Raw genomic sequence first — 27,987 nt, forward strand, 5'->3', positions numbered from 1 at the left:
TCGCATCTTCACACTTTAAATGAGAAGTAACGCGCCCGCTTGTCGGTAGTATCAGCCAGACAGCCTTGTGGAACACTAGCTGTACTTCTCCTCCTCCAGGTATAGTTACTGATGTTTCAATGCCGCTATGTGGCGAATCTTAACTTTTCTTGTCAATACCTCATCCTGGGCCCACTTGCACAAAGCGATCTTAGCGTTAAGACTATTGTAAGCCTATGCTAAAGTATGGGAGTTACGATCATCTTAGCGCTAAAATCGCTTTGTGCAAGTGGGCCCAGCATGGGTTGCTGAGGACCTATTCTAACCCGGAATGCCCATGAGAAGACCAGCATAGGTTGATGGAGACCTATTTAACCCGGAATCCCCACAGGGAGACCAGGGCCCACTTGCACAAAGCGATCTTAGCGTTAAGACTATTGTAAGCCTATGCTAAAGTATGGGAGTTACGATCATCTTAGCGCTAAGATCGCTTTGTGTAAGTGGGCCCAGGTGTTCTGTTCCGGCCCACTTGCACAAAGCGATCTTAGCGTTAAGACTATTGTAAGCCTATGTTAAAGTATGGGAGTTACGATCATCTTAGCGCTGTTCCGGCCCACTTGCCCAGTCTAAGCGCCAATATTGCTTTGTGCAACACCAACGCTTGCCTGTTACTGTACCTATCGTTAATGACAAACCTCTCCAGCAGGTGATCCTTTGTTTGTTTGTTTGTTTGTTTCTTGTTTAACGCCGCACTCTGCAATATTCCTTCTATATGACGGCGGTCTGTAAATGATCGAGTCTGGACCAGACAATCAAGTAATTGACATCATGAGCATCGATCAACACAATTGGGATCGATGACATGCATCAACCAAGTCAGCGAGCCTGACCACTCGATCCCGTTAGTCGCCTCTTACGACAAGCATAGTCGCCTTTTACGGCAAGCATGGGTTGCTGAAGACCCATTCTACCCCGGATCTTCACGGTTCAGTTGGTAAGGTAGGATAGTTGTATCTAACGAATCTCTAAATATCTCTCTCACATCATCATATAAAGGGCAGTATCTACTAGGCGCTATCAAACTCCCCCAACACCAGGTGCGCTGTCCAGATCTGTTACCGTCTGTATCTACCAGGCGCTATCAAACTCACCCAACACCAGGTGCTCTGTCCAGACCTGTTACCTTCTGTATCTACTGGGCGCTATCAAACTCTCCAACACCAGGTGCGCTGTCCAGACCTGTTACCTTCTGTATCTACCAGGCGCTATCAAACTCCCCAACACCAGGTGCGCTGTCCAGACCTGTTACCTTCTGTATCTACCAGGCGCTGTCAAACTCCCCAACACCAGGTGCGCTGTCCAGACCTGTTACCTTCTGTATCTACTAGGCGCTATCAAACTCCCTAACACCTGGTGCTATGTCCAGACCTGTTACCTTCTGTATCTACTGGGCGCTATCAAATTCCCCAACGCCAGGTGCTATGTCCAGACCTGTTACCTTCTGTATCAACTGGGCGCTGTCAAACTCCCCAACACCAGGTGCTATGTCCAGACCTGTTACCTTCTGTAACTACTAGGCGCTATCAAACTCCCCCAACACCAGGTGCGCTGTCCAGACCTGTTACCTTCTGTATCAACTGGGCGCTATCAAACTCCCCTTCTGTATCTACAAGGCGCTATCAAACTCCCCAACACCAGGTGCGCTGTCCAGACCTGTTACCTTCTGTATCTACTAGGCGCTATCAAACTCCCCCAACACCAGGTGTACTGGATGCTATGAATCTGTTCCATTTACTATAAATAATGTTCAAACTCAAACTCCATTTTATTATTTTTCAGAATCATGATAGCTTTCCTTGTTCTAATCGGATCTGTAGCAGTTTATGGGTGAGTGGTATAAGCTATAGAATATCAGATCAGATGCAGTTTATCTGCGTGTGGTATAAGCTATATCTCATATGAGATGCAGTTTATAGATGACTGGTATAAGCTAGCATATCAGATGCCGCTTGTAGGTGCGTGGTATATGCTGGATTATCTGGTCAGATGCAGTTTATGGGTGGTATAAACTGGTATATCAGGTCAGGTGCAGTTTATGGGTACATTGTCTGAACTAGTATGTCAGATAAGATGCAGTTTATGTGTAAGTGGTATAAACTAGTATATCAGATCAGGTGCAGTTTATGGGTAAGTGGTATAAATAGAGAATCTCACCCGAGTGTCTTTTGATATCAAATATATCAACACGAGTTGATAAAAGTGGAAAACGTCCGAGGCTTGCCGAGGATATTTGCCACTTTTATCAACGAGTGTTGATATATTTGATATCAAAAGACACGAGGGTAATATTTTATTTATCATCATTCTTTCAACTTTTTCAATTTGTAGACAGTAATTAGCAGTGTCTTCGGTATAAAAAGTAATGCAAACAGCTTCAGTAGCAGAGCCATTAGTGATGTCATTTGATTGTGACGTCATGGTAACCAGTGATGTCACAATGGTCTGCAAAGCATTGTGATGTAATTTCATTGCAGCGATATCTAAAGTGTAGATATCGCTTGATCTCATCCAAGAGATATCTCCTGTGGGAGCCAGTTTTAGATGATAAACTAGTATATCAGATCAGGTGCAGTTTATTGGTAAGTGGTATAAACTAGTATATCAGATCAGGTGCAGTTTATGGGTACATTGTCTAAATCATTTATCAGATCAGGTGCAGTTTATGGGTGGATGGTATAAACTAGTATATCAGATCAGGTGCCGTTTATCGGTACATTGTCTAAATCATTTATCAGATCAGGTGCAGTTAATGGGTGGATGGTATAAACTAGTATATCAGATCAGATGCAGTTTATGGGTACATTGTCTTAATTATTTATCAGATCAGGTGCAGTTTATGGGTGGGTGGTATAAACTAGTATATCAGATCAGATGCAGTTGGTTGTCCGCACCATTACCCGTTCGTGGGAAACGTCTTGGGCACGTTTGCATTCACATTTCCTCCAGCCCACTTTAGAACTGGAATAATTTTGAAAGAAGCCCCAACTTATCGGGGGCTTTTCTGCCTGCAGAAAACATGGCCACAACCACTCCTGCATCCACACCAATCATGACGATCTACTGTCGAGCCAGGTGGTCAGCAACGTCATCTCCGACATTGACAAAGATGGCGACGGCATTGTGGAGCCAACCGAGGTCCAGCACTTCGTCGCCGGATATGACGTTGACAGTAGGATAATCATTATGATAAGAATCGGTGCCCTGTAACCTATGCTTGTTGCAAGAGTCGACTGAAGTGTCGGTTGATTTGTTGTTTTACGTCGCACTCGGCAATATTCCTGCTATATGACGGCGGTCTGTAAATAATCGAGTCTGGAGCAGACAATCCAGTGATTGATATCATGAGCATCGATCCACACAATTTGGATGACCTGCATCAAGCAAGTCAGCAAGTCTGACCACCCGATCCCGATAGTCGCCTCTTACCGATTGAAGTTCATCGCGTGGTTAAGCTCGGTGCCATGGCCAATTTCGCGTCGTTGCTCAAGCTTTCTGTCATTGGTTTGCCTGAATATGAAATCTTTAAAGGGACGTAATCGCCCTTTGGTAATATAAAAAATATCATTCAAAGCGCGACAATGCAACAAATGGCCAAAATGTCGCGTTGTCGCGTTGTCGCATTGTTGCGCTTTGGTTAATTTTAATACTTTTCGCTTGTTTCCCTGAGGGCGACAATGCGACAATGTCCCTTCTTGGATTCCATACCTGACCCTCGATTATTTTCAGGCCATTTTGATACAGTTGGCATATTGGTAACAAATATAGTTTCCATCAACCATGTCTTACCTAAATCGTCATCAATCAGTCAATTTGACATCCTATTTCCTAGTAGGGGCAGTACCGTAAACCCTCGAATAACGGCAAGGGACCCAAGACTGTATTTTGCCAATGTTGATCGCATCTCAAGAAGGGACTGGCCATTTGATAGTCTGGATATTTAGAGAATAATCAACGAGCTACGAGAAACAGATAATTCTGAGTCTTGAGTAGATAATAGAAATATAATTAAGAATAAAGACTGCTCTACCCCATGTGTAGTGTATAAAGTATAGTTTTGCTGCTTGCGTCAGTGAGCTTTGACGTCATGATAGTTCAGGGCAAAACAATACTTTATTACACAACACATGGGGGTAGAGCAAACTTTATTACTTTTCAAAGAGGCCGACTTTAAGACTAACCTCATGTTATATTGAAGCTGGGTTTAAAATCAAATCTGTAATGACCAGTTACGTAAACTTAAAATCCTCGAACAGGTCTCATTGTCGGGCTCTTCCACCTAATTGCCTGCACCCTCACGTTAAGAGGCATATTTTACGTTTGAGACATAATAATACACCACTAAAATGGGATGTTTTATTATTTGAATAGGTCATATTACATTGTTTGTTTACCCATAATCTTATACAACAATAAGTGGAATTTTTAAATTTAAGTTTTCATATTAATTTGCTTCAATTTAATCACGTGACTCCAACAGCGGCCGTTTTGCTTGACTTTAGTATGTTGCTAAATGCCGTATGCTGACTAACAGGTGGTTATGAAACCTATCAAGGATTGCTCATTCAGCATCTTCCCGAGGCAAGAGAGTTAACTGACTTTAAAAGTCCAGTTAAAACCCTTGCCGAATCAGGCTGGAATTCCTGGGCACGATCCTAGCGTCACCAGTGGCTGTTACGAGTTATGTCCCTTCTATGCCTCTCCTATGGATCAATCAGATTCCACCTCTCGTATCACTTGCGTTTGCTTCAAACAAAATGGCGGCGCCCAGTCAAGAGGATATGATCGACAATCAAGATCTATATTGTGATCAAACGAGTCTTACATCGCGAAGTACATCGAATCACGTGAGGACCTTGATTGAAAACTTGAAAAGATTTGGAAAATATCTGTTTGACAACGAGTTGACGGTGCACATGCTGTGCAAATCCTGCAATCGACACAAAATCTGCATGACAGTTTACGAACCGGTTTTCGATTTCGGTGCGCGATTTTGATTGGACTATGCATAGGCACGTTAGTCCAGCCAAAATATAACTCTACACCTGCAGCCCAGTTCGGCAAGGGTGGAAACTGGACTTTTATAGTCAGTTAACTCACTTGCCTCGTGAAGATGCTCTTTCCCTTACCCAGAGACAGACATAATTCCTAGAGCACCAACGCCCGCCTCGGACAGTTTCAAACTGCTTTGGCACGGGCACAATGGTGTATGTATGTTTGGGAGATGCCTGCGGCATGATATATGACTGACATCATCTTGACATATTTCTTCCCACGTAATATTATTCAAATATACTGAACCAAATTACAAACTTCACAATCCTAAGGGGCGGTCGTGTAGCCTGGTGGTTAAAGCGTTTGCTCGTCACGCTGAAGACCCGGGTTCGATTCCCGACATGGGTGCAATGTGTGAAGCCCATTTCTGGTGTCCCCCTCCGTGATATTGCTGGAATATTGCTAAAAGCGGCGTAAAATCAAACTCACTCACTCACTCACAATCCTAAAATTTTAACATTTTGACCAGTTATCATTGTTGGCCCTTATTGTGTATTTAAACAGTAATGGCCACGTATTGTCTTCAGATAACACAGGTGCAGGTGAATCGATCAAAATCATCATGGCAAAAGTGTTTTTTCACGTGCAACTGGTCACGTGGCCATAATACCGCACGTGTTTTCAGCCATACTTCTTAGCAGTCATTAACAAAAAAAAGAAAAACACAAGAAAACAAAAGTCTTTACGGCCATTTGTCATGCCACGCCTTTCAAATGTGCAACGTGAACGTGCCATTGGCATGTTGCAGACGGGAACGTCCGTAGCTGAAGTCTCAAGGACGATGGGTAATAAATTAACCGTTGTAGTCGACGGACTGTTCATGATTTACAGACGCGTCTACAGCAAACGGGTACCACCGCTGATCGCCCTCGGCCAGGTTGACCACGTGTGACGTCACATGCAGAGGATCGTCAGATTGTCTTACGTCACCTCCGTAACCGATTTTTGACGGCTACATCAACCAGAAATGAACTGTTTAGGGGTTTAGCGCAAACTGTTCGAAACCGTCTGAGAACTGCTCACCTTCAAGCACTACGGCCATACTGCATTACACAGACGTCAACCTCAGTTGTGGGCACAGCGGCACTTACGATGGACTCAGAGGAATTGGAATCAAGTCGTCTTCAGTGATGAATCCCGATTTAATCTTCGATTTGCTGATGGTAGGGCGAGGGTGTGGAGGCGCCGTCATGAACGTTACGCCCAGTGTTGTGTACAGGAAGTTGACAGATTTCGAGGCGGAAGTGTCATGGTGTGGGGTGCTTTCTGTGGCAATGCACGTTCCAGGCTTCTTGTCATCCGTGGAAACCTCAACGCTGCTGCTTACCGCGACCAGGTACTGGCACCCGAACTTCTGCCTTTTATGGCAGCACATGGACCAGGTTTGATCTTCCAACATGACAATGCCAGACCCCACACAGCAATTTTGACAAGGAATTTCCTTACGAATGGGGGAGTCAAGGTCTCCCGACCTCAATCCCATCGAACACGTCTGGGATGGTCTTGGCAGAAGTCTGCGCACTCTCCAGAACCAACCACAGAATTTGCAAGATCTTGGCACCATTTTGCAGCAACAATGGCGTCGTCTTCGTGTTCACAAGAATCACAAGGTCCATGCGGAGGCGTTGTGTGGCAGTTGTCAACGCACATGGTGTCCATACACGCTACTGAACTTGTGTGCCATCATCAGATTCTCGTGCTTGGGACTTATGATTTAAACTGTTGATGTTATTACCGAATACCGTAGGTGCTTGGAACAAACTATAGTTACCGCCGTTAATTAAAATCCTTCTTTGGACATAAATGATTAAAAATTACCTTCTCTGATACATTTGTCCGTTATATATCATATATGGGATTAGTTTTAAAATGTAAAGTTTATGACGTGGATGCGCCATCTTGCATGACAATAATGAAAGAACGGTGTTACCAAGGATGGAACTTGAACAGCGCCATGACGTCAGTCCATTATGACGTAATTCAAAAAGTGTACTTTATCGCAGGTACACTTCACTGAAGGATGCCTACTGTTCAGATGACGTGATGTAATCAATGTGTGTCGCGATGAACAATGGATGACGTTATATCGGCTTTTACTCAACAGTAAAGCGTTGTGACGTATTATGGCTTCAAATGAACACCCAACATTGAGAATCGCTGAATGCACATGTGCAATTATCGGAAGGCGTTTACACACGATCCTTCGACCCGTATGGGTAATATAATATAATTTTACACAAAACAAACCTGTTTGCTGGAAATGCTTGATAGTATGTTGTAAAAGGACATTGTGTGCCTTGAAGCAGTATTCTGTGTCTGACAAGAATTCAAGTGTATGATATTTGTACATGCATAATGATAAATACCCTGGCCCCATTCGACACCGTAGCTTCCTTAGTCACCAACTCTCTCTCTCTCTCTCTCTCTCTCTCTCTCTCTCTCTCTCTCTCTCTCTCTCTCTCGCTCTCGCTCTCTCTCTCTCTTACACTAACTTAGCACAGAACGCATCATGAGTGAATAATATTGGTGCAGAAAATATTTGAAAGATAATTATGCCTTAGGTTTAACGAAAACATTATGTTGTTTCAGAAAACGGCAATATCACAGAGAGTGAGTTTACATTACAATGGCATCGGCACTACCTCGACGTTCGCGACTTTGTCGGCTACCTCTTCCAAAATTTCGACATGAACAACGACATGCGTCTGACCGACAGTGACCTCGTCGCTTGGTCAAAAAATCTCGACACTGACGGTGGGTGTGCATTCATGTCTCTTTTATGTTACAGGAAGGGGGGGGGGGACAATACCTCTCTGCGTGTAGATCTGCGAACACACCCATAACAGGTCACATTACATGAATCTTGAGGTACTTAACGCCCAATCAAAGTGAAGGATTTGTAGGTTCTTGATCCAATCAGATTCCACCTTTCCAAAGCAGTTCGGCTTCGTGTCTTTACCCCCTAATTCGTAAATTTCGGTTTCTTCAAATGAAAACACAGGACACAAATAGTCCTTCATTGTTTCTCACTTTGTCGCCAGTTTCAGAAAATGTGAAAACTTTGGCCTTGACAGTCTCTAAAACAGATGGAATGGCTGAACATATGAGTTGTCTCCCCTCTCTGTAACCCTTGACAACGGTTTATGTATTGCAGGAAATGGGGAAATCTCGATCGCAGAGTTCAGGACCTACATGATGAACGTAAGTCATGTAACAATACATTTTTGAGTGATACCCTGATACCTATCTGCCAACAATTTTACCTTCTTCTGAAGAGTTAGGCACCGTCAGTATGACCCATGCTAAAACAAAATGGCAGCCGAGATGGGCATCTTCCTTTAAAAGGACGTATTCTCTTTGGCATCGATCCTTTTGTCACTAAATTACACATAACTAGAAATAATCAGAGAGAGGATGTTCTCTTAACCAGACTTCGTCTTGGGCATTGTGGTCTTGGAGCTTATCTAAATGCTATTGATAAAGACATTTCTGCACATTGTACAGTGTGTAATCAGCTTGATAATGTAGCTCATTTTGTATTACCAACAGTATGTTAATCAGCGTAAGGCAATGGTGGAGTCTCTAACAGTTCTCAATATTGACTTCTCATTGTCTGGTATTTTATGTTCTAGGAATATTGTTCACCAATTCAGAATGTCATTCTCGCTTACATTAAAGCGTGTGGCAGTATTGATACTTTATAAAAGATCTAGGTACTTAGCAAACCTTTATTATGGGCAAGGTGTAAATGGGCCTAGATGCCCGAACACCTATAAAACATTTTAATGATCAATCATCACCTGTCTGCCAAGTTTATTTGAAGCAGATAAGTCAACTCTGAGTGTATCTAGGTTTAATGTAATAACAAATCCAAAATAAATATCAAAAGGCAATCATAAACATCGACAATTAAAACCTAACGTCGAAAATGACCTGAAAATAGAAATTCCATAATGGTGTGCAACAATCTGATAAATTACAACCAAGGAGGCCACACCTCAACCAACAGGTAGTCATTTTGGTAACTTTGGTAACCAAAACGTCATTTACTTACGAATGGCAACTGAAATTCCGTCACCAAGTTGGTTGGTTGGTTTGTTGTTTAACGCCGCACTCAGCAAAAATAAATAAATTGAACGACAATATATGGTCATGCATTACTTTTCATTCTGCTTTCTGTCCCGCTGGCATGTTTGTTTGTTGTTTAACGCCGCTCTCAGCAATATTCCAGCTATATGACGGTGGTCTGTAAATGACCGAATCTGGACCAGACAATCCAGTGATTAATATCATGAGCATCGATGCACGATCGATGACATGTAGCAACCACGTCAGCGAGCCTGACCACCCGATCCCGTTAGTCGCCTTTCACGACAAGCATAATCGCTTTTTACGGCAAGCATGGGTTGCTGAAGACCTATTCTACCCCGGATCTTCAAGGGTTAAGGATATATCTCGTATACATCTCTGACAAAATGGCGAAGGTGTCCGGTAAAAGGATTCTTTTCAGCACATTGGATCCAGATACATCGTTCATGATTACTTCACAACAGATTGAATAACAAAGTACAACGATTTTCATTTAGGAATATGTTTTATTAAAACGTATTTAAGAAACATACGACGAGTGGGGGTTGGTTATCGTACAATAAAACACTGCAGGGGGAATAAACCATGACGGGCGCATCCTCTAGTATCATAGTGTCTCAACCCTCAACCCCCCCCCCCCCCCCCCCTCCCGCTCCCCGCACACACACACTACCCCCACAAACCCCACCCCCTTCCCAAATGTAACATTTGTTTATGACCCCGTCCTATAATTAATGACCAGTACCCACAAAATGTTCAAATTTCTACCACATTATTTGAAAAAAACTATTATTTTTTCATGCCGACCCCCCACTTTCTCCGTGTAACTTTTCCATGAACCCAAGTAACCCCCTCCCCCTCTCTTCCCCCACCCATATGTCTGGGAGAGGCGTGAACCACTCACTATGTCACTATGAGACGTGTTAACACTTCGTATGTTTCAGCTCTACACCAACTGTGTTACAGCTCACGCCAACTGATGTCCGCTGTGAAATAAAACATCGTGATCGACATTCCAAATGTGTTTTGTTTGTCAGAGTGGGTAGGAGGGGTCCCACTGTGTTGCTCGACTATGAAGATGAGCTGATGACGTGCGAAGGTCCGGTGTTGTGAGGGCCCTATATTTGGACCACTGGATCTGCGTAGATAGGACATGAGAAAACATTTACATACTACAATGAAAGCCACCAATTGTGGGTTTTTTTATAAATCAGAATTACAATACTTCCATGTTTTGGATTTATGACAACACACTCTACAAAGTGTGGAGGTTTTCAGGATGCGTATCAATAACAAACACACCAACACACTTACTAACACTAACACACACAGACTCACTCACTCACACACACACACTAACACACAGACATACTAAATTACGCTTGCACTCACACGCCGTACACACACACACTAACACACAAACACACTCCCACTCAGACACACTCACACACACGTCACATACACACACTCACACATACACGCGTGCGCACGCACGCACACACACATACACACTCACACACACACTCACACATACACGCGTGCGCACGCACGCACATACACACACTCACTCACACGCACACACACATACACACATACATTCACACATACTCACACACTCATACACACTATCACATACACACACACTCACATTAACTAACAAACACACATACACACACTCACACATACACGCGTGCGAACGCACGCACACACACACACTCACACATACACGCGTGCGCACGCACGCACACACACACTCACACACACACCCTCACACTCACACACACTCACAACTCATGGTTTCTACATAGAACGCTCAAGGTGGGGATGCGATAGTTCGACCCGGCAGTACAGACTGCGATCACGTTCTAAGTGAAGCTTTTATGACCCATTACACAGTTATCATGGTCACGGCCTATTGCTTATAAATGACATTGGTTGAAGTAACTAGTAACACACAGAGATAGTCCATGTGAGATAGTGACACTCCGTTAATTCCTGTTGCCTGGTCCAGGATCAAGTTTTGACCAAAGACTTCATGATGATTAGTTTCTGGTAACATGGGAATAGCCAGAGACCTACACACAGCTGAGATTTGTTTATAACACTGATGACAGTGCAGGGTCCGTAAATATTGATTATATATCATTTTGACGAATATTTAACATTAATATACTGAACCGGAAAAGAAACGTCACCCCAAGTAACATTGCATGAAAAGTTGTCATTTAAATATCTGGGTAATTTTTTATTTTTTAAAATTTAACATTACCTTGTCCGGAAAAATGAAATTGATGATAAAAATACAAAGCAGATGACAATAAAACCGATCGCCCAAACGCATCACGGCAACGGTCATGGTAACGTGAGTTCCGTGCAAACTGAAATGCACATGCGTTCCCCCATTTCTTGCCCAATAAAAATCCAGCCAGATCGGATAACATTGGTTCGTTATTGAATTGCTACCACATGCCAAGATTGACAAGAGAATCAGCGACACCAAGACCTTGGTAGCCAATACATTTCAAGTCCACGTAAGGACCATATACAGGCTCCAGCAACGGTACCAGACCACCAACACAACAGATGACCGACCGCGTAGTGGAAGACCAAGAGTCACCGCCCGACGTCAGGATCGTCAGATTGTACGACAGCATCTTCAAGATCGCTTTGTTACTGCTGCGGAAACTGCTCGACAGACCATGGGGACACACCAGCGACACATTATTGCGGACACCGTGCGTCGACGATTGACGAGCAGACACCTCCACTGTCACAGGTCACACCGAGGACCCATTCTGACACCACGTCATCGCCGGGACCGTCTTCAGTGGGCAACACAGCACCAGCATTGGCGCCACCAGCAATGGAGAAGAGTCCTCTTCTCAGACGACAGTCGTTACTGTATCTCAACAGCAGATGGCAGAGATGGAGTCTGGCGACGCTGTGTTGTTGAGAGAGGCTCGTGGGGTGGTCAGAGCATCATGGTGTGGAGTGGAATTGGTCTTGCACAGAAGGTCGGCCCTGTGGTCTTCCAGAACAACGGTCCAGGGAGAGGCAATGGTGTCACAGCAGCTCGGTACATTGATCAAGTCTTGAGACCACACGCCATACCTCATTTCGCACGTCGCCGCAACCACGAGTTTCAGCATAACAACGCCCGTGCCCACACTGCGAGAGTAGCAAGAGACTTTCTCCAGCAGAATGGCATCAAAACCATGCAGCGGTCTGCCATCAGTCCCGACTTAAATCCAATTGAGCACCTGTGGGACGAGCTTCAAAGACGGCTGAATGACGTCCGACCAAGGCCGACAACTGCAGCTGAACTGCGTCAGGCGTTCCTCAGAGTGTGGGCTCAAGTGCCTATGGCCTTCATCAACCGCCTCAACCATTCCATGTATCGACGTTGCACGGCAGTCATCAATACACATGGCGGACACACGAGATACTGACTTGTGAGGCCATCTTCTCAGAGACTAGTGTTGTGTTTCACTCTAAGAACATTTGAGACATTAATTTCAACCTTGATGATCAGTTTTGCCAAGTTTCATCTTTTAAATATGTCTCAAAGTATGTTTACAGTGTTTGGACAAACGAGGTTTCTCATATATCTATCCATGGTGACGTTTCCTTTGCGGTTCAGTATATTTGTCGAGTACACATTCTTCCGTGGGTACAACGATAAGTTCTATTATGTTTAACTTAAAGCTACTTAAAGCGTGTATTATATCTCCATCTAGTTGGATATATCCTACAATGACACTAAAAATATCTCTCCAATCAAATTACTCTCATAAGAGAGAAAAATGATGTGCCGATTTGTGATACGAGAGATTGATATGGTGACGTCACTTCCGAAACGAAACGTTGATGGTGAATGGGTCCAGGGTATATATCACAAAGGATGGATATATAGTACCCTGGATAATTGAGGATGACCTGCATCCACAACACAACCTCATCATGACACCAACTACATCTGCAGCCAACACTTCACAGACTGGACACGTCTTAGAGATATAACGAGCGCTTCTAGCAATGTTGATTTAGTTCTCTTTGTTTTAGTTTGTTTGCCTGTTTAGCGCCGCACTCGTCAATACTCTAAGTCTATGAAGGGGGTCTGTAATGGTCGAATCTGGACCAGACAAGCCAGTGATTGACATCATGAGCATCGGTATTTGATATTATGATCAACGTCCTCGCAGACAGGATACGATGACATGGTATCAACCAAATCACCGAGCCTGACACCCCGATCCATTTTGTCGCCTCTCCAATGTTGCGTGGGACGAAATCCGAACGGGACGATAACTAGGCCTATAATACTCAGGTCTTATAGTGATGCAGTAGGAATACATTAGAACACGGATATTGCGAACAAACGGATATAGCGAACAAACGGATACAACAAACTGTTACAAAATCCCCGATTTATCTCCTATATAATATCATATAAAATTTACGTATATAACGAACTTTCTACAGCGAACTAACGGATACAGCGAACTGATATCTGATGACCGAAAATCCCATCTATCACTAATTAGTGACGTGTATAGCGAACTGAGAAATCTCACTCAGTGTATCAGGGGGCACGGGTGGCCCAGTCGTCTAAGGCGCTGCGATTCGCTGTGCAGAGTTGCGATCCTTGGGCAAGCCAGAAACCTATGATTGTGAGTTCGAATCCCGGTTCGCCCCGAGGTTTGTCAGCACCATACCTGTGCTCGTCGGTTTCACCGAAGGGGTAAACGTCTGAGACCTGCATCACTTCGGGCTTTCCTCCCACCTTAAGCTGACACGCCGTGATATAACTGGAATACTGTTAAAAGCGGCATTAAACCCAACTCACTCACTCACTCAATGTATCGGAATAACGATGTGTACATGCGACACGTCTTGTATATACAGAAGCTTCACATCATCCTCCAAAATCACGTTTCGTGTCCCACACTACAAAGATGGTGTTTCAACATTTGCTTTTATCTAAACATGTAGTCCATGACCTCTGCTCGCGACAGTGTGTGAGGCAATCAAACAGCTGTGAACTAGAGTAGGCTGCGCAGCATTCCTTTCCAACACATTTCATAAGAGATAATACTTCCAGTGTAATCTAATGTAATCTTTTCACGTCGAAGTACATGCCTGGCAGTCGTGACCACCTCCAGCACCACGTGTACTGTCAACATTTGCTAGTTCTTGTATATACCCATCCCTCGTCATCACCTCCAGCACCACGTGTACTGTCAACACTTGCTAGTTCTTGTACATACCCAGACCTCGTCACCTCCTTGTATATACCAAGAACTCGTCACCTCCTCTAACACCACCTGTACTGTCAACACTTGCTAGTTCTTGTATATACCCAGACCTCGTCACCTCCTTGTATATACAAGGAACTCGTCACCTCCTCTAACACCACCTGTACTGTCAACACTTGCTAGTTCTTGTATATACCCATCCCTCGTCACCACCTCCAGCACCACGTGTACTGTCAACACTTGCTAGTTCTTGTACATACCCAGACCTCGTCACCTCCTTGTATATACCAAGAACTCGTTACCTCCTCTAACACCACCTCTACTGTAAACACTTGCTATTATTTGTATATACCCAGACCTCGTCACCTCCTTGTATATACCAGGAACTCGTCACCTCCTCTAACACCACCTGTACTGTCAACACTTGCTAGTTCTTGTACATACCCAGACCTCGTCACCTCCTTGTATATACCAAGAACTCGTTACCTCCTCTAACACCACCTCTACTGTCAACACTTGCTATTATTTGTATATACCCAGACCTCGTCACCTCCTTGTATATACCAGGAACTCGTCACCTCCTCTAACACCACCTGTACTGTCAACACTTGCTAGTTCTTGTATATACCCATCCCTCGTCACCACCTCCAGCACCACGTGTACTGTCAACACTTGCTAGTTCTTGTACATACCCAGACCTCGTCACCTCCTTGTATATACCAAGAACTCGTTACCTCCTCTAACACCACCTCTACTGTCAACACTTGCTATTATTTGTATATACCCAGACCTCGTCACCTCCTTGTATATACCAGGAACTCGTCACCTCCTCTAACACCACCTGTACTGTCAACACTTGCTAGTTCTTGTACATACCCAGACCTCGTCACCTCCTTGTATATACCAAGAACTCGCCACCTCCTCTAACACCACCTGTACTGTCAACACTTGCTAGTTCTTGTATATACCCAGACCTCGTCACCTCCTTGTATATACCAAGAACTCGTCACCTCCTCTAACCCCACCTGTACTGTCAACACTTGCTAGTTCTTGTATATACACAACCCTCGTCACCTCCTCTAATACCACGTGTACTATCAACACTTGCTAGTTCTTGTATATACCCAGCTCTCGTCACCTCCTCTAATACCACATGTACTGTCCACACTTGCTAGTTCTTGTATATACCCAGCCCTCGTCACCATCTCCAACACCACGTTAGCTGTCAACACTTGCTAGTTCTTGTATATACCCATCCCTCGTCACCACCTCCAGCACCACGTGTACTGTCAGCACTTGCTAGTTCTTGTACATACCCAGACCTCGTCACCTCCTTGTATATACCAAGAACTCGTCACCTCCTCTAACACCACCTGTACTGTCAGCACTTGCTAGTTCTTGTATATACCCAGACCTCGTCACCTCCTTGTATATACCAAGAACTCGTCACCTCCTCTAACACCACCTGTACTGTCAACACTTGCTAGTTCTTGTATATACCCAGGCCTCGTCACCTCCTTGTATATACCAAGAACTCGTCACCTCCTCTAACACCACCTGTACTGTCAACACTTGCTAGTTCTTGTATATACACAGCCCTCGTCACCTCCACTTATACCACGTGTACTATCAACACTTGCTAGTTCTTGTATGTACCCAGCTCTCGTCACCTCCTCTCATACCACGTGTTATGTCCACACTTGCTAGTTCTTGTATATACCCAGCCCTCGTCACCATCTCCAACACCACGTTAGCTGTCAACACTTGCTAGTTCTTGTATATACCCAGCCCTCGTCACCTCCTCTAATACCAAGTGTACTCTCAACACTTGCTAGTTCTTGTATATACCAAGACCTCGTCATCCCTTCAAACAACCTGTCCTGTTAACACTTGCTAGTTCTTGTATATACCCAGCCCTCGTCACCTCCTCTAACACCACCTGTACTGTGAACAATTGCTTGTTCTTGTTTATACCCAGCCCTCGTCACCACCTCTAACACCACGTGTACTGTCAACACTTGCTAGTTTTTGTATATACCTAGGCCTCGTCACCTTCTCTAACACCACCTGTACTGTGAACACTTTCTAGTTCTTGTATATACCCAACCCTCGTCATCACCTCTAACACCACGTGTACTGTCAATACTTGCTAGTTCTTGTATAAAACCAACCCTCGTCACCTCCTTTAATACCACGTGTACTGTCAACACTTGCTAGTTCTTGTATATACCCAGACATCGTCACCAACTCTTACACCACCTGTACTGTCAACACTTGCTAGTTCTTGTATATACACAGCCCTCGTCACCTCCACTTATACCACGTGTACTATCAACACTTGCTAGTTCTTGTATGTACCCAGCTCTCGTCACCTCCTCTCATACCACGTGTTATGTCCACACTTGCTAGTTCTTGTATATACCCAGCCCTCGTCACCATCTCCAACACCACGTTAGCTGTCAACACTTGCTAGTTCTTGTATATACCCAGCCCTCGTCACCTCCTCTAATACCAAGTGTACTGTCAACACTTGCTAGTTCTTGTATATACCAAGACCTCGTCATCCCTTCTAACAACCTGTCCTGTTAACACTTGCTAGTTCTTGTATATACCCAGCCCTCGTCACCTCTCCTAACACCACCTGTACTGTGAACAATTGCTTGTTCTTGTTTATACCCAGCCCTCGTCACCACCTCTAACACCACGTGTACTGTCAACACTTGCTAGTTTTTGTATATACCTAGGCCTCGTCACCTTCTCTAACACCACCTGTACTGTGAACACTTTCTAGTTCTTGTATATACCCAACCCTCGTCATCACCTCTAACACCACCTGTACTGTCAATACTTGCTAGTTCTTGTATAAAACCAACCCTCGTCACCTCCTTTAATACCACGTGTACTGTCCACACTTGCTAGTTCTTGTATATACCCAGCCCTCGTCACCATCTCCAACACCACGTTAGCTGTCAACACTTGCTAGTTCTTGTATATACCCAGACATCGTCACCACCTCTTACACCACGTGTGCTGTCAACACTTGCTAGTTCTTGTATATACCCAGACCTCGTCATCCCTTCTAACAACCTGTCCTGTTAACACTTGCTAGTTCTTGTATATACCCAGCCCTCGTCACCTCCTCTAATACCACGTGAACTGTCATCACTTGCTAGTTCTTGTATATACCCAGCCCTCGTCACCTCCTCTAATACCAAGTGTACTGTCAACACATCTTAGTTCTTGTATATACCAAGACCTCGTCATCCCTTCTTACAACCTGTCCTGTTAACACTTGCTAGTTCTTGTATATACCCAGACCTCGTCTCCTCCTTTAATACCACGTGTACTGTGAACAATTGCTTGTTCTTGTTTATACCCAGCCCTCGTCACCATCTCCAACACAACGTTAGCTGTCAACACTTGCTAGTTCTTGTATATACCCAGACATCGTCACCAACTCTTACACCACGTGTACTGTCAACACTTGCTAGTTCTTGTATATACCCAGCCCTCGTCACCACCTCTAACACCACGTGTACTGTCAACACTTGCTAGTTTTTGTATATACCTAGCCCTCGTCACCTTCTCTAACACCACGTGTACTGTCAACACTGTCTAGTTCTTGTATATACCCAGACCTCTTCACCTCCTCTCATACCACGTGTACTGTCAACACTTGCTAGTTCTTGTATATACCCAGCCCTCTTAACCTCCTCTAACACCACCTGTACTGTCAACACTTGCTAGTTCTTGTATATACCCAGACATCGTCACCACCTCTTATACCACGTGTGCTTTCAACACTTCCTAGTTCTTGTATATACCAAGACCTCGTCACCTCCTCTAACGCCACGTGTACTGTCAACACTTGCCAGTTCTTGTATATACCCAGCCCTCGTCACCACCTCTAACACCACGTGTACTGTCAACACTTGACTAGTTTTTGTATATACCTAGCCCTCGTCACCTCCTCTAACAAAACGTGTACTGTCAATACTTGCTAGTTCTTGTATAAAGCCAGCCCTCGTCACCTCCTCTAATACCACGTGTACTGTCAATACTTGCTAGTTCTTGTATAAAGCCAGCCCTCGTCACCTCCTCTAATACCACGTGTACTGTCAACACTTGCTAGTTCTTGTATATACCCAGCCCTCGTCACCTCCTCTAACACCACGTGTACTGTCAATACTTGCTAGTTCTTGTATATACCCAACCTCGTCATCTCCTCTAACACCACGAGTGCTTTCAACACTTGTTAAAGTACGGTCGGAAATGGCAGAAAACTGCTTTTTGCCTGTTAAATAAGGATATAATTTTTCACAGAAAGTTGTTATTGAAATATGGAGTAACTACAGATCGCCCTACCTGTGGTTTGAAGTATTTCAGTCACAAGGAGTCCTATCGACAAGTTAAAAGAAGACAAATTCGAAAGAAAGTATAATGTAGTCTTCATAAAACATCTAATCCACACACAAAAATAATTTTAAGAAAATTCTAAAATGACAAAATGACGATGCGTTTGTTTTGTTAACATTGCTCCCATGAAGCATGTTACATAACACTTGCATAGCCATAACCATGGTACACGATCTGTAATGGGAAATGTATACAAGTTCTTTACACTTAGAGAGATAGAGGGAAATCATTTATTAATTCAGATAGGGTGAATTACCGAACTGCCCAAGTTATTGGGTTTTCAGTTCATACCATCAAGCCTACGGTATGATAAATAAAACAAAACAGGTATAGGGGTGGTCTCAAAAACAAAACTGGGACGTAAGAGGATAGTAGATAGCTGTGATACAGGGTGATTAGGCGTATAGTGTACAAGCTTTATGAGCAGAAGGTAACCCTGACTTGTAGTAGAATCAGGGAGGAATTAAAGATACAATTAATGTCAACTGCATTAACTATTGCCCTCCAAGAGATGGAATTTCGATACACTGAGCATGGCAATGTCGGAGCACTTTTCAGGGGAAAATATTCCATCCTGTTTATGAGGTCACATTATCTCCGAACCATTTATAACTATCACAGTCACGGCGTCCAGATAATTTACCTTGATGAATCATGCCACTGACTACATGTGGAAAAGCACCCATGGTACCATCAGATAAAGGTAATCGTGTCATTGTTTTACACGCTGCAACCCATGATATGGGACTTATTGATGGATGTGTGCTAGTTTTCGAGGCGAAAAAGAAAACTGATGAATTTCATGAGGAAATTATAGGAGGTGATTTGTTCATAGAATGGTTGGAATTTCAGCTATTCCCCATTTTAAACAACGCCAGTGTCATTGTCATGGGTAACGACAGTTAATATAACGTCTGGGAATCAGATACTGTCGCCCAAACCATGAGTAGACTGAAGGCGACCATACAGGAATATATGACATCGTCGGTTTCAGACCATATAAAACGAAAGTTCAACTCATGTAGAAAAAATCGGCGGAATAAGAACACGACATATGTGCTGGCGGCACAACACGGTTACGTTGTGTTACGTACGCCAGTCAGACATTGTGAGTTCAACCCTCTTGTGCCCATTTTGGCCAAGTGTAAAGAGTTCGTGGCAAGACAACGCGACATTCAAAAGTACAGATTCATATACGTCATCAGCGGAGATAAATGCTACCTCAAGAAATCATCTGTAGAACAACAAATACTTCTGGATTCCAAAACCGCAACCTTCCAATACGCATCCCGTTTCGTAGCTCTTAACTATTCCATCATGAGGTCATTTGTTTCCAAGCAAATTTAATGCAATATATATCCTAAATTGCTACCCTACCTACGCACATGTCAATTAAGTACAATAACAGCAATATTTTGAGACCACCCCCAACTCGGTGACATGTGCACCTGGGAGAATGCACGGGACGGTGTGAGGTCATCACCTGGGGACAGGTGTTAGGTAATTATCTCAGGTTATAGGCCATTTCATACATGCATGACAACACACGAATATTTTCTAAGTTTATCATCATTTTACCTGTAAAAGTACATTTTGAGCGTAATCACAGTGCCAGTTAGGACAGGTTAGATTAGGGCAATTCGCGATATTTTAATATATGCTCTTTTTATAGTCCTTTGACTCGTATTTATTAAATGAAGCCAAAAAAGCAGTTTTCTAGCATTTCCAACAGAACTCAGCCACCGAATGGCCACGTCTTAGAGATACGACAAGCGCTTCTAGCAATGTTGATTTAGATACTCTTTCTTTTAGTTTTTTTCACGCCGCACTCGACAATATTCTAAATATATGACGACGGCGTGTAATTGCCGAGGCTGGACCAGACAAATCGGTATTTGGTATTATGATCAACGTCCCTCGCAGACATGATACGATGACGTGGTAGCATCGGGCCTGACACCCCGATGCACTGAGTCGCCTCTCCAATGTTGCTGGGGACGAGACCCCAACAAGACGATACTCGGGTCTAATAGTTCTACAACAGGAATATCGGAATAACGATGGGTACATGCGTAGAATAAATCCCCAGATACTTCTTGTACACATCCTACGTGACCCACTACATAGTTTGGGATTCAACATTTTCTTCTATCTAAACATGGAGTCCTTACCTAACATGCTGTGTTAAATCTGCTGTGAATTAATTAAGGTACTCCATCTGCACCACTCCCTTTGCAAGACTTTATATAAGAGATAACACTTCTAGTGGAAGATCCCGCTTGAACACTTCAACAGGTAATGTATGAAAGTAGTGAGAAAACCTTTCATGTTAACTCGATGCTTGCATACCTACAACTATTGTACTGTTAATACAACCTTTTTCTGGTTCTCGTATATACCCAGACCCTGTCACCTCCCCTAACACTTGCTAATTCTTGTACATACCCAGACCCATCCACCTCTTCTAACACAACGTTTACGGTCAACACTTGCTAGTTCTTGTACATACCCAGACCCCGCCACCTCTGCTAACACCACGTTTACGGTCAACACTTGATAGTTCTTGTACATACCCAGACCCCGCCACCTCTTCTAACACCACGTTTACGGTCAACACTTGCTAGTTCTTGTACATACCCAGACCCCGCCACCTCTTCTAATCAACGTTTACGGTCAACACTTGCTAGTTCTTGTACATACCCAGACCCATCCACCTCTTCTCACACCACGTTTACGGTCAACACTTGCTAGTTCTTGTGTATACCCAGACCCTGTCATCCCCTTTTTTACCACACTTGCATACAACCACTGCAGACATTTTACTATGACACTCATGTTCACGGCGGTCACAGTTCTGTGGGTGTACAATGAGAAGAGTGATAGACTGATGTTCCTCACCTGTTTCAGCAACCATGATAGCCCTCCTCCTTCTACTCGGAACTGCGTCGGTATATGGGTGAGTGTTATGTGGTACAATGTGCAACATCTCAATAGTTCTATCAGGCAATGTGTCTGTATATGGGTGAGTGATGTGTGGTACAATGTGCAACATCATAACACTACTATCAGGAAATGTGTCTGTATATGGGTGGGTGATGTGTTGTACAATGTGCAACATCTCAACAGTTCTAGTCTTCAATATGTCTGTATATTGGTGAGTGATGTGTGGTACAATGTGCAACATCTCAAAAGTTCTAGTCTCCAATGTGTCTGTATATTGGTGAGTGATGTGTGGTACAATGTGCAACATCTCAAAAGTTCTAGTCCCCAATGTGTCGGTATATGGGTGGGTGATGTGTAGTACAATGTGCAACATCTCAAAAGTTCTAGTCTCCAATGTGTCTGTATATGGGTGGGTGATGTGTGGTACAATGTGCAACATCTGACTAGTTCTATCAGGCAATGTGTCTGTATATGGGTGAGTTATGTGTGGTACAATGTGCCACATCTAAACAGTTCTATCAGGCAATATGTCTGTATATTGGTGAGTGATGTGTTGTACAATGTGCAACATCTCAAAAGTTCTATCAGGCAATGTGTCTCCAGGTCTTGGGTAAGTAATCCCTCCAATAACATCGTCACAATAGCTTCTCCAGTTCTTGGGTAGTTAGTTCCATCCCCGTCACAAACACAGTCTTAAGGATTTAGATAGGTACTTTCCCACGATCTTTTTTAGCGGCCTAAAAAAACACCAATTTTAGTTGAACCTTTGTTTCCATTGATTATTTCTGAGAAGAACTGCAAAATTGTTGATGTGGCCTAAAACAACATTCACTCACCCAAGAGATAGGGACTCATCTTCAGTTCCGTACACAGTTTCAAAGATGTAAAATAAATAAATAAATTGAACGACAATTTGTGGTCATGCATTATTTTACATTCTGCTTTTCTGTCATGCTGACATGTTTGTTTGTTTGTTTGTTTGTTTGTTGTTTAACGCCGCTCTCAGCAATATTCCAGCTATATGACGGCGGTCTGTAAATAATGGAATCTGGACCAGACAATCCAGTGATTAATATCATGAGCATCGATCATCGACGCACTTAGGATCGATGACATGTATCAACCATATCAGCGAGCCTGACCACCCGATCCCGTTAGTCGCCTCTTACGACAAGCATAGTCGCCTTTTAGAGCAAAAATGGGTTGCTGAAGACCTATTCTATCCCGGATCTTCACGGGTCTCATGCTGACATGTATTTGTAGGGAAGATGAGGACATGAATGAGATAAGTGAAGAAACCGGCCTCCCCCTCTGAGCCACGAGGAACTGAAGCACATGGTGATGAGGCGCATCAATAGGTCAACCGGAAAAGCGGAGTCAATCAACCCCAATCCAGTCAAGGACGCCAATACCCAGAGGTCCCCTCGGATACCAAAGTTCGAGGTCATTCAGCCAAAATAACTTGCTTGCATGACAGACCATTAGTGTGAATACATGTGTATTATATATATAAAACTTTAAATTCAACTATTTGATTTGATAACCGTTATAAGGTGGTATGTGGTTATGTATTATTTCTAATAATTTACAGTTTTATCAACAATTTGTTTGTAATTTTTAATTGTTTGCTATTATATGTAGGTACACCCAAATGTGCAATAAAAACTGATGGTTAGATTTGTTATACAAAACATTTTATCTAAGAATTTTATTGTTTAAAGGACCGCCTCCGTGGCCTAGTGGTAGAGCGGTGACATCCATCACAAACACATGCAAAGGCAAGTCAATTATTTCACCCGGGAACACATGGTACAAGTCAAAATAGGTACTTGCATCGGACCAAATGTTTGTCACTAATGGGTCAAATTTAGAAATGTCCGCCACTTATATACTGAAGCTTAGAGGCTGTGGGAATGTCATCCATTCCTTCTACATGTGTCTTGGAAGAGACCCGAGGTGTTCTGTTACCTGATTCAGCGGGAAAGGTTGAGGTGAGGTGAAATGGGTATGACATGGCGTTCAAGATTATTGCACGTATATAGCCACGTGCATTCACACACTCGCGCGCGTGCGTGCGTTGAGTATGTGTGGCTGGCTGTACTCGTCCGGACTGATGCCGATTTACTGTGCTAGCCCACTGAGATACCATGCCGCAGTTTAACATGAATACCCTACTCAGACACGGTACACTGACGTCCTTGCCTTAGCCCCTTAATGCCGAGCGCCAGACAGAATAACAAGTACCATCTTTTAACATCTTTTGGTATGACGTGCTAGGAATTGAATCACAGACCTTCCGCTCCTCGGGCCGACGCTCTATCCGATAAACATCAGTGGAGATCCCACGGGGAAAAAATGTTTCTAAAATTTAGAGTATGTTTCCATATATGGAGAACCAAATAACAGAAGATCCGTCTCAAATAGTGACACTGCATAGTTGTCGTGACCTTGCCTCTATCACACGCATATTTTAGACTTCAACGCGATCCAAATTAAAGTGACAACTCTGTGAAAGACACAGGTGTACAAAGTCTGCACAAATGTTTACTTTTTATAACGACACTCCTTCGCATCTTCACACTTTAAATGAGAAGTAACGCGCCCGCTTGTCGGTAGTATCAGCCAGACAGCCTTGTGGAACACTAGCTGTACTTCTCCTCCTCCAGGTATAGTTGCTGATGGTTCCATGCCGCTATGTGGCGAATCTTAACTTTTCTTGTCAAAACCTCATCCTGGGCCCACTTGCACAAAGCGATCTTAGCGTTAAGACTATTGTAAGCCTATGCTAAAGTATGGGAGTTACGATCATCTTAGCGCTAAAATCGCTTTGTGCAAGTGGGCCCAGCATGGGTTGCTGGGGACCTATTTTAACCCGGAATGCCCATGAGAAGACCAGCATAGGTTGATGGAGACCTATTTAACCCGGAATCCCCACAGGGAGACCAGGGCCCACTTGCACAAAGCGATCTTAGCGTTAAGACTATTGTAAGCCTATGCTAAAGTATGGGAGTTACGATCATCTTAGCGCTGTTCCGGCCCACTTGCCCAGTCTAAGCGCCAATATTGCTTTGTGCAACACCAACGCTTGCCTGTTACTGTACCTATCGTTAATGACAAACCTCTCCAGCAGGTGATCCTTTGTTTGTTTGTTTGTTTGTTTGTTTGTTTCTTGTTTAACGCCGCACTCTGCAATATTCCTTCTATATGACGGCGGTCTGTAAATGATCGTGTCTGGACCAGACAATTAAGTAATTGACATCATGAGCATCGATCCACACAATTGGGATCGATGACATGCATCAACCAAGTCAGCGATCCTGACCACCCGATCCCGTTAGTCGTCTTTTACGGCAAGCATGGGTTGCTGAAGACCTATTCTACCCCGGATCTTCACGGGTCAGTTGGTAACTTAAAGGTAGGATAGTTTTATGTAACGAATCTCTAAATATCTCTCATCAACACATGAAGGGCAGAATATAGTAGGCGCTATCCCCCCCACCCCCCCCCCCCCCCCCCCCCCCCCCCCAACATCAGGTGCTCTATCAAGACCTGTTACCTTCTGTATCTACTGGGCGCTATCAAACTCCCCCAACACCAGGTGCGCTGTCCAGACCTGTTACTTTCTGTATCTACTGAGCGCTGTCAAACTCCCCAACACCAGGTGCGCTGTCCAGACCTGTTTGTGGTATAAGCTATATCTCATATGAGATGCAGTTTATAGATGACTGGTATAAGCTAGCATATCAGATGCCGCTTGTAGGTGCGTGGTATATGTTGGGTTATCTGGTCAGATGCAGTTTATGGGTGGTATAAACTGGTATATCAGATCAGGTGCAGTTTATGGGTACATTGTCTGAACTAGTATTTCAGATAAGATGCAGTTTATTGGTAAGTGGTATAAACTAGTATATCAGATCAGGTGCAGTTTATGGGTACATTGTCTGAACTAGTATGTCAGATAAGATGCAGTTTATGGGTAAGTGGTATAAACTAGTATATCAGATCACGTGCAGTTTATGGGTACATTGTCTGAACTAGTATGTCAGATAAGATGCAGTTTATGGGTAAGTGGTATAAACTAGTATATCAGATCAGGTGCAGTTGATGGGTAAGTGGTATAAACTAGTATATCAGATCAGGTGCAGTTTATGGGTACATTGTCTGAACTAGTATGTCAGATAAGATGCAGTTTATGGGTAAGTGGTATAAACTAGTATATCAGATCAGGTGCAGTTTATGTGTAAGTGGTATAAATAGAGAATCTCACCCGAGTGTCTTTTGATATCAAATATATCAACACGAGCTGATAAAAGTGGAAAAACTCCGAGGCTTGCCGAGGATATTTGCCACTTTTATCAACGAGTGTTGATATATTTGATATCAAAAGACACGAGGATGAGATTTTATTTATCATCCAACATCATTCTTTCAACTTTTTTAATTTGTAGACAGTAATTAGCAGTGTCTTCGGTATAAAAAGTACTGCAAACAGCTTCAGTAGCAGAGCCATTAGTGATGTCATTTGATTGTGACGTCATGGTAACCAGTGATGTCACAATGGTCTGCAAAGCATTATGATGTAATTTCATTGCAGCGATATCTAAAGTGTAGATATCGCTTGATTTCATCCAAGAGATATCTCCTGTGGGAGCCAGTTTTAGATGATAAACTAGTATATCAGATCAGGTGCAGTTTATTGGTAAGTGGTATAAAATAGTATATTAGATCAGGTGCAGTTTATGGGTACATTGTCTAAATCATTTATCAGATCAGGTGCAGTTTATGGGTGGGTGGTATAAACTAGTATATCAGATCAGGTGCAGTTTATGGGTACATTGTCTAAATCATTTATCAGATCAGATGCAGTTTATGGATACATTGTCTAAACTATTTATCAGATCAGGTGCAGTTTATGGATGGGTGGTATAAACTATTATATCAGATCAGGTGCAGTTTATGGGTACATTGTCTTAATTATTTATCAGATCAGGTGCAGTTTATGGGTACATTGTCTTAATTATTTATCAGATCAGGTGCAGTTTATGGATACATTGTCTAAACTATTTATCAGATCAGATGCAGTTTATGGATACATTGTCTAAACTATTTATCAGATCAGGTGCAGTTTATGGATGGGTGGTATAAACTATTATATCAGATCAGGTGCAGTTTATGGGTACATTGTCTAAACTATTTATCAGATCAGGTGCAGTTTATGGATGGGTGGTATAAACTAGTATATCAGATCAGGTGCAGTTTATGGGTACATTGTCTAAACTATTTATCAGATCAGGTGCAGTTTATGGATGGGTGGTATAAACTAGTATATCAGATCAGGTGCAGTTTATGGGTACATTGTCTTAATTATTTATCAGATCAGGTGCAGTTTATGGATGGGTGGTATAAACTAGTATATCAGATCAGGTGCAGTTTATGGATACATTGTCTTAATTATTTATCAGATCAGGTGCAGTTTATGGATGGGTGGTATAAACTATTATATCAGATCAGATGCAGTTTATGGGTACATTGTCTAAACTATTTATCAGATCAGGTGCAGTTTATGGATGGGTGGTATAAATTAGTATATCAGATCAGATGCAGTTTATGGATACATTGTCTAAACTATTTATCAGATCAGGTGCAGTTTATGGATGGGTGGTATAAACTATTATATCAGATCAGGTGCAGTTTATGGGTACATTGTCTTAATTATTTATCAGATCAGGTGCAGTTTATGGGTACATTGTCTTAATTATTTATCAGATCAGGTGCAGTTTATGGGTACATTGTCTTAATTATTTATCAGATCAGGTGCAGTTTATGGGTACATTGTCTTAATTATTTATCAGATCAGGTGCAGTTTATGGATGGGTGGTATAAACTAGTATATCAGATCAGATGCAGTTGGTTGTCCGCACCATTACCCGTTCGTGGGAAACGTCTGGGGCACGTTTGCATTCACATTTCCTCCAGCCCACTTTAGAACTGGAATAATTTTGAAAGAAGCCCCAACTCATCGGGGGCTTTTCTGCCCGCAGAAAACACTACTCCTGCAACCACACCAACCATGACCAGCTGCTCCCGAGCCAGGTGATCAGCAACGTCATCGCCGACATTGACACAGATGGCGACGGCATTGTGGAGCCAACCGAGGTCCAGGCGGAGTTCGTCGCCAGATATGACGTTGACA

At 43.3% G+C, this 27,987-nt stretch overlaps 3 long non-coding RNA genes across 3 annotated transcripts; all 3 read left to right on the top strand.

The window, feature by feature from the left end:
- Positions 1–27,987, top strand: LOC125377789. The gene is made up of 3 exons (XR_007219814.1): positions 1–99; positions 1,819–1,866; positions 27,836–27,987. It is a non-coding gene; the product is annotated as an uncharacterized LOC125377789 (long non-coding RNA).
- Positions 7,658–10,196, top strand: LOC125377790. Its single transcript, XR_007219815.1, has 3 exons — positions 7,658–7,845; positions 8,246–8,292; positions 10,125–10,196. It is a non-coding gene; the product is annotated as an uncharacterized LOC125377790 (long non-coding RNA).
- Positions 21,087–23,345, top strand: LOC125377792. Its single transcript, XR_007219817.1, has 3 exons — positions 21,087–21,146; positions 21,759–21,807; positions 23,058–23,345. It is a non-coding gene; the product is annotated as an uncharacterized LOC125377792 (long non-coding RNA).

This window comes from Haliotis rufescens, unplaced genomic scaffold, assembly GCF_023055435.1.
Source record: "Haliotis rufescens isolate VD_foot unplaced genomic scaffold, xgHalRufe1.0.p SCAF_99, whole genome shotgun sequence".
Classification (NCBI taxonomy): domain Eukaryota; kingdom Metazoa; phylum Mollusca; class Gastropoda; order Lepetellida; family Haliotidae; genus Haliotis; species Haliotis rufescens.